The sequence below is a fragment of the Sphaerodactylus townsendi genome, linkage group LG11 (assembly GCF_021028975.2).
Source record: "Sphaerodactylus townsendi isolate TG3544 linkage group LG11, MPM_Stown_v2.3, whole genome shotgun sequence".
Taxonomy (NCBI): Eukaryota; Metazoa; Chordata; class Lepidosauria; order Squamata; family Sphaerodactylidae; genus Sphaerodactylus; species Sphaerodactylus townsendi.
This window is the reverse complement of record NC_059435.1, coordinates 46,574,027-46,584,379: the sequence shown is the minus strand read 5'-3', so window position 1 is coordinate 46,584,379 and position 10,353 is coordinate 46,574,027. Positions and strand designations below refer to the sequence as shown.

At 40.8% G+C, this 10,353-nt stretch overlaps 1 protein-coding gene across 2 annotated transcripts in view; it reads left to right on the top strand.

The window, feature by feature from the left end:
- The first annotated feature begins 280 nt into the window (after positions 1–280).
- The window catches only part of LOC125440480, a 45,531-nt gene continuing 35,458 nt past the window's right edge, over positions 281–10,353 (top strand). The window contains exons 1-2 of one of the 2 annotated variants that reach the window (XM_048510308.1): positions 281–304; positions 5,064–5,199. The gene's annotated coding sequence lies outside the window, so the exon portion shown is untranslated. Of the gene's footprint in view, positions 305–5,043; positions 5,200–10,353 lie in introns of those variants that run through there. The other variant, XM_048510309.1, reaches the window with a different exon arrangement.

The window sequence follows — 10,353 nt, the reverse complement described above, 5'->3', positions numbered from 1 at the left end:
TATGCTTAGGTGCTGCACAAATATTTTGTGCTGAAGCCGGAGAAGGGACCTGTCTGAACTTTTCGTCATTCCACAGTATTTCCCTGAGGCCATCCTGAGTGACAGCTTGAAGCAGTGGCAAATGCATTAACCACCTGTCTTCCCCCAAAGGGTGGAGGAGATATCTAAACTGCCATGATAGAATTGCCTCAGGGAAGCAAATGATGGGAAATAAGGATGCATCCAATAGAAAGGAAAGGGCAGGGAAAGCCAGCCAGGCATTTCTTTTGCAGCCCAAACTGTTTTGCAAGCAGGGAAAGAACAGGTAGGGGAGAACCACCCTTCACAAATAAACAGGAAATTAGGGTGGGAATTAAAAGCTTTTCTTCTGAAAGAGTTGTTGTTGGATTTAACTGCTTGCCCCAGAAGAAGGTTCTTTGTGGCTTTAAAGTATCTTTATCAACATAAATGGGGAAAGGGAGTTCACGCTTTTCCTGCCCCCCCCCCCCTTCTGTTTACTTAGGTGGGTCAGGGATATTTGTCTCTGGCAGACTCAAAGGGGAGACAATGTATCTGTTTTTGACAAAGCAATCTTTGTGGTACTAAAAGGCCGTGAAAAGCCATTGTTTGTTTAGAGAGAGATTTGGATTCTAGAGAAAAGGGCAAAGTCTGTCCTCTCATACAATGCAAAGAAACCTCCTACTGTTCTTTTCTTGTTTGTCTACCTTTCCACAGAAGTTGCAAAGCTGCATTCATTTTTAAGGGCTGGAATGTTTATTTGTCTGGGATAAAAAGTGTGTCCTGTTTGTTTGTTTTTTGTAATGTTTTAAGTTCTTTTTTTAAAGTTAGGTGACATTACTCCAGCCCTCTGCAAACATTTTTCTGTTGCAAAAGCCTTTCTTTACAGTCTTAGGTGTGCGATTCTGGCAGTGAGAGAAATGAGACAGATTTATGAAAAATAATGCAATAAATATAACTTTTCACCCTTATGGCGAAGTGCAGCTTCCATGCTTGGAGGCTGTAAACTAGAGTCACAAAAGGGGTGGGGGGTGGGGGTAGGGGTGGATATAGAATTATGAAGGGCTTCCTAAATAAATCTGTTGGAGGCAAGATGCTAAGCTAGACAGGTCTACATTTGATTTGGAGAGCATCCATGGCTCCTTGGTAGAGCATATACTTCTCATGCAGAAGATACAGGCTCTACCCCAGCATCTGCCGTTTTAAACAGTTGGGGCAGTGGGTGCTGTGAAAGACCTCTTTCTGAGACCCTGGAGTACAGCTTCCTGTCAAAGTACTGACCTCATTGGGTCTAATATCAGCATATGGCAGCTTTATGCGTGTTATCCTTTTGCGATTCTCTCTTTTTCAGTGCTACAATATTTATTTTGGAGTCTTGTTCTTAATGTGGGCAAGTGAAATTGACTGTAATTTGCACTTTCATGGTAAACATAAGTTGGCCAAAGGTCTCCAGCAGGTAATTGGTAGCTCCCTACCTGCTGCAGAGTGACTCATGTATCTCCTAGAAGATCTAGGAAAATAGCTCAAAATAATCTGCTCTAGGTTTTAAAAATTATTTTGTCAATAGTTTCATTGCTTGGTTCCCTTTCCGCTCTCCCTTCATTTCTGGTGCTCTTCTTCGTCTTTCTTCTGTCTCTAGAACAGAGCAAAAATTGGTAAGGGGGTAAGGGTGGGGGAGAAGCTCAGGATATTTTTCATTTCTCAGAATTAAATCTCATTGAAAAAAAGTTGTTCTACAGCAAGGTTTCCCTGAAGGTGGAAGTGATCTGTTTTTACAATTTGTGAAGGATTGAAGAAAGAAAAAAGAAACCTTGCAGGTGGTCACATAACTACGTATAGGTCATAGTGTCAGTTTTTCCCATATGAACTGACTCCCCTCATTCTGGTAATCTTTGGAGACCCTGCTTTGGTTGCCTTTATAAGATGGGTGGCAACCTGAGAAAGGACTTTCTTGGTCATGACACCAAAACTTTGGGACTCCCTCCCCAGGGAGATTTGTCTGTCTCTCTCCATCCCCTCCTCCACCAATGGGTGAAGCCTTTTTTGGTTCATCCCACATTATTGGCCTTAAGAACATAAGAAAGAGCCTGCTGGATCAGACCAGAGTCCATCTAGTCCAGCACTCTGCTACTCACAGTGGCCCACCAGATGCCTTTGGGAGCTGACATGCAGGATGCGAAAGCAATGGCCTTCTGCTGCTGCTGCTCCCAAGCGCCTGGTCTGCTAAGGCATTTCCCACCTCATATCAAGAAGGATCAAGATTGGTAGCCATAGATCGACTTCTTCCCATAAATCCAAGCCCATCTTAAAGTTATCCAGGTTAGTGGCCATCACCACCTGCTGTGGCAGCACATTCCAAACACCAATTACGCATTCCGTGAAGAAAATGTTTCCTTTTATTAGTCCTAATTCTTCCCCCCAGCATTTTCAATGTATGCCCCCTGGTTCTAGTATTGTTAGAGAGAAAAATTTCTCTCTCTCAACATTTTCTACCCCATGTATAATTTTATAGACTTCAATCATATCCCCCCTCAAATGTCTCCTCTCCAAACTAAAGAGTCCCAAATGCTGCAGCCTCACAAGGAAGGTGCTCCAGTCCCTCAATCATCCTAGTTGCCCTTCTCTGCATTATTTCCATCTCTTTGATATCCTTTTTGAGATGTGGTGACCAGAAATGAACACAGTACTCCAGGTGTGGTCGCACCACTGCTTTATATAAGGGCATGACAATCCTTGCAGTTTCATTATCAATTCCTTTCCTAAGTATCCCCAGCATACAGTGTGCCTTTTTCACAGCTGCCATGCATTGAATTGACATTCCCATGGAACTATCAACTAAAATGCCCAAATCTCTCTCCTCATCTGTGATGGGTAGCACTGACCCCTGTAGCGTGTATGTGAAGTTTGGATTTTTTTGCCCCTATGTGCATCACTTTACATTTTGTTACATTGAACTGCATTTGCCATTTCTTAGCCCACTCACCTAATTTATTAAGGTCCGCTTGGATCTCTTCACAATCCTTTCCGGTTCTCACCACCCTACATAATTTGGTATCATCTGCAAACTTGGCCACCACGCTACCCACCCCTGCTTCCAGGTCATTTATGAATACGTTAAAGAGCACTGATCCCAAAACGGAGCCTTGGGGGACACTACTCCCTACATCTCCATTGTGAGAACTTCCCTTTTGCTTCCTGTTTCTCAACCAGTTTTTAATCCATAGGAGGACTTCCCCTCTTATTTCTTGATGGCTGAGTTTTCTCAATAGTGTCTGGTGAGGAATTTTGTCAAAAGCCTTTTGGAAATCCAAGTAGACAATGTCCACTGGTTCCCCCTTATCCACATGCCTGTTTACACCCTCAAAGAAAAAGGCAGAACTTGCCTCTGCAAAAGTCATGCTGACTCTTCCTCAGCAGGTCTTTCTTTTCTACATGTTTTATAATTTTATCTTTAATGATGAATTCTACTAATTTACCAGGAACAGGTGTCAAACTGAATGGCCGGTAATTTCCTGGGTCCCCCCTCGATCCTTTCTTAAAGATTGGTGTGACATCGGCCATCTTTCAGTCTTCAGGGATGGAGGCTGATTTCAGGGATAAGTTGCATATTAGTGAGAAATATGCCTTCCTCCCAGGTCCTAGCATTGTTTGTTTATGTGTTTTTATTGAATTCTTTTATAATTTTAAATGTTTTTAATGTTTTTAATAGTTCAAATAGTTCAAATAGTTTAATATTTTTAGAGGGGGCTCCCCTTGAGAACCTGATTTGGTGAAAAGGCAGTATAAAATTTTTTGGATTAAAATAAATAACTCCATGGTAGATCTCTGGGGAACTTATTTTTGCTCCCTTGAGTTTCATGATGCAAGAAAGACAAATGAGTAACTTAGGGTTTGTCTGTTCTTTCATAAGCACGCTCTCTTCATGAACCATAGTAATGTACTCAGTCTTGAGCTACTGACCTTTTAGTCCAGAAATTGCAAAGCATATTCGAAGGATTCCTTCCAGTTGTATGTTATATTGACAGACTACTGACACAAGAGGAAGATTTTTCCTACAAAACATAAATCATTATAATTTCACTCTAGAGTGACCTGCTGTCCTGGCACAGCAATGAATGTTTCATGAACTTCAGCAATCATGCCAACATACAGGAATTTTCTTATCCTGTTCAAATTAAGGCTAAAAAAACCCAATGAAGCACAAACTGTTTAGAGCAGCAAAATAGGATAGCATTTTGGCTGCAATCCTGAATAAACCTGCTTGAATGAGAATTTGATTGAGATGTTTTGGGCTTTCTTATTTCCACAGAAATGCCTTCAAGGTTGGAGTGTTACGGCATCTTTACACAATTTTTAGAGTTTTCACTTTAAAATAAAGGAGGTGGTAATCTCCTAAGAAAACTAAGCATGTATCTTAGGTGTCTGCTGGCTCTCCTGTCCCCAAACAGCAATTAAAATCAGTGTCAGACCACTTTTTTCAAGTTCAAAGCAGCTCTGAATTAGTTTGAGAAAGAAATATATTTGTTGGTGTTTAACTCTCTGTCCCTGTGTTCTTTTCATGATCTAACCTTTCCCTTCACAAGCTTTTCTTTGGCCCATAGGGAGAACTCAATGCAAATTGCAGTTTTAGAGGGTATCGAAGCCCTGCTCAGGCCTTTGGGGTGGGAGCAATGCCAGGCCCTGGGTTCTGAACCAGTATTCAAAACACAAAGTGAAATTTTTATTTTTATTAAAAAGAAGGTTGTAAAATAATAGCTTTAAAAACATGCAGTGAATACAAAACCATAAGGTTCACTTCTGGATACACAGTAAAACAATAAGGTACATTTACTTACTAAAAGAAATACTGGCTAGAAAATATAATAGAAGTTCTCAGTGCGTAAGCAAAGTTCTTCAAGCAGAGGTGAAGTAGACAAGAAACAGAGAAAAGATGTCAAAGTTGTTGATATTTATTCATGGTGTAAGCTGGCTACACCAAACAATTACCAATTAACCAGTCAACTATCAGATTAGTGGGAACTCTCTGGAAGGAAAGCAAGTTACCCCCAGCCTTTTTAAACTTTCAGCTGAAAATAACTGGAGATGACTCCATGCCCATAATGAAGAATCTGACCTTGGTGGTGGTACGGCCTTTCTCTGTCTGCAAACACCTGGCTTCGAAGCTATGTGAACAACAAGAGGGACAGAAAACAAGATTTTTTGGTGAGTTTTTCCAGCAATCAAAATGGTCTGTTTGGTCATAGCAATGTACAAGCAAAATGGCTATTCTCCTCACAGAGGGTAGTTTGCATTATAGAATAATCTAAATGCGAGACGAATCATGCCCTCCTTTGAACTGCTTCTCCTTTCCCCTGTGGTAACTTGAACTTTTATTTTAAAGTAGGATCATAGGTCTTCCATCCAGCTAAGCTATGGCTTCGATGTTAACTTATTGTTGATGTGCATATAGGGAGGATGTGCAATGTGCTGGGCTACCAATTTACAATTTTAATTACAAAACGCATTGCAGGCAACAATACCTAAACAACAATGATGTCATAATTTATCTTTATTAGAACCAAGCAAAGGTCACCAATTAGTGGGCTAGCTTTCAAGTTTCACTGAGTTCTTCCTCAGCATAGATATTTTTAAAAAGGGAAGAGACCAAAAAAAGTTACTTATGAAAAGTTTGGTGCTCTTAACAGTATTATTCTACATTTTTTACAAGGTGTGTATTAGCACAAGGTTAAACCTACTGTGGGTGGAATCCTGCTTCATTAAGATCGCTGGAAGTTCGTCCATTAGCTTTGGTAGGCGCAGAATTTCACTATGGCTCATTCCGCACATGCAGAATAATGCACTTTCAAACTGCTTTCAGTGCTCTTTGAAGCTGTGCGGAATAGCAAAATTCACTTGCAAACAGTTGTGAAAGTGGTTTGAAAACGCATTATTTTGCATGTGCGGAAGGGGCCTATGTTTGGCTTACATTGCTCATGAGTTTGAGAAAGCATTTATGGAAAGAAAGCCACTGTATTGGTTTGGTTTAGTATTGGAAGACTTTTTTCTGCATGTACCTGTCTAGTGGTTCACTGTGGTCAAATCGTAAAGATTGATCTGCAGCGTGGGTGGGGCAAGAATAGCTGTCTTGTGTCATGGAATGGTACCAGATGGCACATGGTCCCTTCCAGCTCCACATACCTTTACAGGAAGAGATTAAGTTCTCCTTTACAGTAAGGGAGATTATATACCATTTACCTTTACATATATTTACATATATTATATACCATATATATTTTTACATTTTTATATTTTATATTATATTTACATATATTTACATTTATATTATATACTATTTATATATTTACATATATTATATACCATATACCTTTACAGGAAGAGATTAAGTCCTCCCTATATGCACATCAACAATAAGTTAACATCAAAACCATAGCTTAGCTGGATGGAAGACCTATGATCCACATGCTACATTTGTGTGTGTGTGTGGGGGGGGGATCTTCTTTTTGCTTTCAGGCTGGCCACATGGGAACTTCAATGGCAGGGAGGTGGTGTACACCAAAATTGGAAGGAAGGAATTAGGAATATAAAAAGATTTAGGAAATGTTAGGGCAGTACTTGACGGAGTAGTAGTATCCCTCCCAGTATTTGCCCAATTTTCCCTTCCAGAATTGGAAAAGCAGCACAAGTGCTCCTCCTGAAATTGTGCAGTGAGAAACTACTTATCCTCTGAAACAGTCTAAAAGGTTGGAGCAGGAGAGGGAGAAGCAGTAAAGTCATGGGAAGTAGAATCTCATTCTTTAAATCCTTTAAAATTGTCACTGGAAACTGTAGCAGAAACCTTCAACTTTCCCATGCAACAAATGTGCTACATAGATTTGTCTTTTGTAATAACCAAATCAAGAACTGTGCATTCTTTGTGCAATAAAAGTTGTCTGGAAAAAGACCCTGTTATTCTACTAAAGATTAGAACAGTGATCATTTTGATTAAAATGCACAGAGGAAGCCTGTGTGAAGAACTGATGGGCCATCAGGAGGAATGCCTTATTGCTGCACCACTGGTTCATTTGAGAGACATGTGAAAGGGCTTGGCGGTAGTACCGGTATCTGCACCAGTGGACCTAGTCACATTTCATTGCATTTTGGTTTGTCTCTCGTTATCTCAGTATCTCTGCATGCATCTTGTTCATGGATGCACACTTTTCTTGGAACTGTGCATTAGATTCATTTGAATCCCTTCCCCACAAAAAACCCTTTGTACACTGGATGTGTGCTCTAGTAACTTTGACAGCTTTGATAGGACTCCATGTCACCCTGGCCTTGTCTCATGTCAGAAACAACACCTTTATCTTATGCAGAAGAAACTGTACTAAGATCCAACATTTTGTTCCATGCACGAGGCATCAAATGTGGAACAACCTGTTAGATATATTTCTGTCATTCTTTTGCAAAGTACAACTGCTGGGGCTAGGATCTGAAGGGAAAGATAAACCTGGGGTTGCTATCTCTTTCCTGCAAAAAATAACCCTATCCCAGTTGCTTTTACTTCTGCTGTGGACAATCTTGGCAGCCTAGTGATGGTAATTTTCTGTATGAATCATTCCAGCATTCTTTTGAAAGATTCTTTTGTCTTTTCGAATTCTGTGGCTTGAAGTGGAAGATCAACATGGTGGTGTTGTTGAGTGTGGATCCTTGACCTGTTTTCCCATGCCACAATACTTGGTTAATCAAGATGTTCTTTAAAAAGAATAATAGAACACTCTCTAATTGGTAGTTCTAGTCTTACTTTCATACTGAAACACTAGACAGTGGAACTTTAATTAGGGGCAAAGTGACAGAGTTGTGGATTGTACCAGCTCTTCACACTGTTTTCAGCAGTAAATTGCCATTTGGATGCACTCTGTTATTCCATCAGATTAGTACATTTTTCTGTACTAGTAGAAACTGCACTCTGTAAACTGTGGAGGAAAATCTTGACAGTTCCTGTCTTTTGAATCATACAAATCCTCCCTGACAAACGGCTTTTCTGATTTGCATATGCTAATTTATTGCAATAGGTGTATATTTATATTTTCCTAAGTACTAGTTTGAGGGCACACTCCGTGAAAAACCATATTAGCAACTCTCAAGTTTAGGTAATGCTCCATTCAGAATGGAAGTCAGTGGCCAAACTTTGTCTAAGACAGTCTTTAACAGTCATTTAAGTTTTGTCTCTGTTTTGACATGTGCATGTTATTTGTCCAACAGTGCAATCTTATGCAGAGTGACTCCAATCACTGAACTGAAAAGGCCTTAGACGGGAGACTGCACTGAAAATGACATACTGATGGCCTAGCCTATGCTTTTCTTCGGTAGAGCTTGCAATCAAAGAACACATTTCCTTTCCCACCACTTCCCACACTGTGTGTCCGGTGTAGGGGTGTTTCTGGTGGAAGTTAACTCCCTGTGTGTGGAGTTTTACAATTTGCAGGAGCTACTCCCTGGACTAAGATAAACAGAACACGATGTCTGCTTAAGAGTTCTGTACTCTGGCCTTTACATTAGCTGTCTTCCAAACTGTGCTCTCATTTGCCCTTTGTGACTGAAAGTGTAGTTGGTACTGATATGGAGTCAACAATCAAGAGCTCTGAGAAAGAGAATAAAATTCGTCAATAAACTACGTAATGTTCTGACAACACACCTGGCAGTAACTTCCACTAGATATGGAATCTCAAAAGACACAGCTAAGACAACAGAGGTGATTCACAAAATGTTTGCACTGATTGCTTAGGGAAAGCTCCCTCTGAGCATTTTAAGAGAGCAAGTGTGGTATAGTGATTAAGAGCAGCGGACTCTACTCTGGATAACTGACTTTGTTTCCCTGCTCTTACATGTGAAGCCTGCTGGGTGAACCAGGTTTGTTTCCTTGCTCCTCCAAATGAAGTCGGCTGGGTGAACCAGATTTGTTTTCTCTTCCACGTGAAGCTGGCTGGGTAACCTTGGGCTAGTTAAAGTTCTCTCCAAACTCATTCAGCCCCACTTACTTCAGAAGGTTTCTGTTGTGGGGAAAGGAAGGCAGTTGTAAGCCACTTTGGGACTCCTTAAAGCAGGGTATACAAACCAGCTCTTCTTAAATATCATGTGTTAACAGTATCTACACAGGGAACAAATCGATAAGGTTTCCAACTTTGGCTTGGAAAATTCCTGGAGACTTGGGGGCAGTGGTTGCGAGGGGAGTTCAATCAGTGGGGATGTGATACCGCAGTCCACCCTCCAAAGGCTATCGTTTCCTACCATTGGAACTGTGGGCTGGAGAGTGATTGCAATTCCAGGAGATCGCCAGGCCCTACCTTGAAGTTGGTAACCCAGAGAGGCTCACCTAGTATTTATCATTGTGTAACTATTTCCTGAATGACCGTGTTTGCATGAGGGAGCTGAACACCCAGTTTCTTCAAACTGGAGAACTCCAAATGCCACAATCCAATGAAGAGTTAATTGCCCTTCAGCCTTGGATTTCAGTAGCTTGGATCTGAAGATCCTCCTGGGGAAATGGAATGCATTTCTGCTGGGAGAAGGGCAGGGGAAGGGTGTCTGTTGTTTCTGTCAGCATACATCCCAATTTAAGGCTAAATCTCACACCATTCTTGAGGATTTCCTAATATTAGAGGGTAGCAAGGACTGTGTCAGAAAAGCCCTACTGTGCAGGTGGGCCACCATTTCAAGTTTTTAGGCAATTGTCTTAAATACACACATTTGTGTTAGATTGTAGTCCAAAACTTTTATGCAGATGCTGCAAAATTCTGAAGTCTTGGCAGGGGAGAGGAACTGCGGATTATCATTAGTGTAGTCACCGCTGCTATCAAAGCATTGTTTGTGACACTCACACACAGGTCAGGCAACAGCTGTGATAACTATCAAAGCAATGACCACCCGAGATTCCATTTTCCTAGTAGCAGCATTTGGATTGTTGGGAAAAAACATAATTTCTAGGAATAAACACTTTTAAATTGCCAGTTTAACTTTGAAGCACTTTTCTCTGTTTCCATTTCCTCTTATTTTGTTACCGTTTCTATCCATCCAATTGGAATGAAATTCTTGGGAATTGAAGCCCTGATTTGAGGGATCCTTTATGCCACATTTCAGTCAAAGCTCCTGAAATTTCATAGGCAAATTTTCACTTGTAGAGCAAGCAGAGACAGACATGTGACAAACTAAGAAATCTGGTGAATACCTGCAATTTTGAATAACTACAGTCTTGAAATAGGCTTGGAAATAGGCAATATTATTCTTTCGGTGTGAGGAAAATGTGCTGCCTGTTGCTAGCTCCAGATCATAATCACTGAGTTTTGTGCCCTAATCTGGATAGCCTAGGCTAGCCCCATC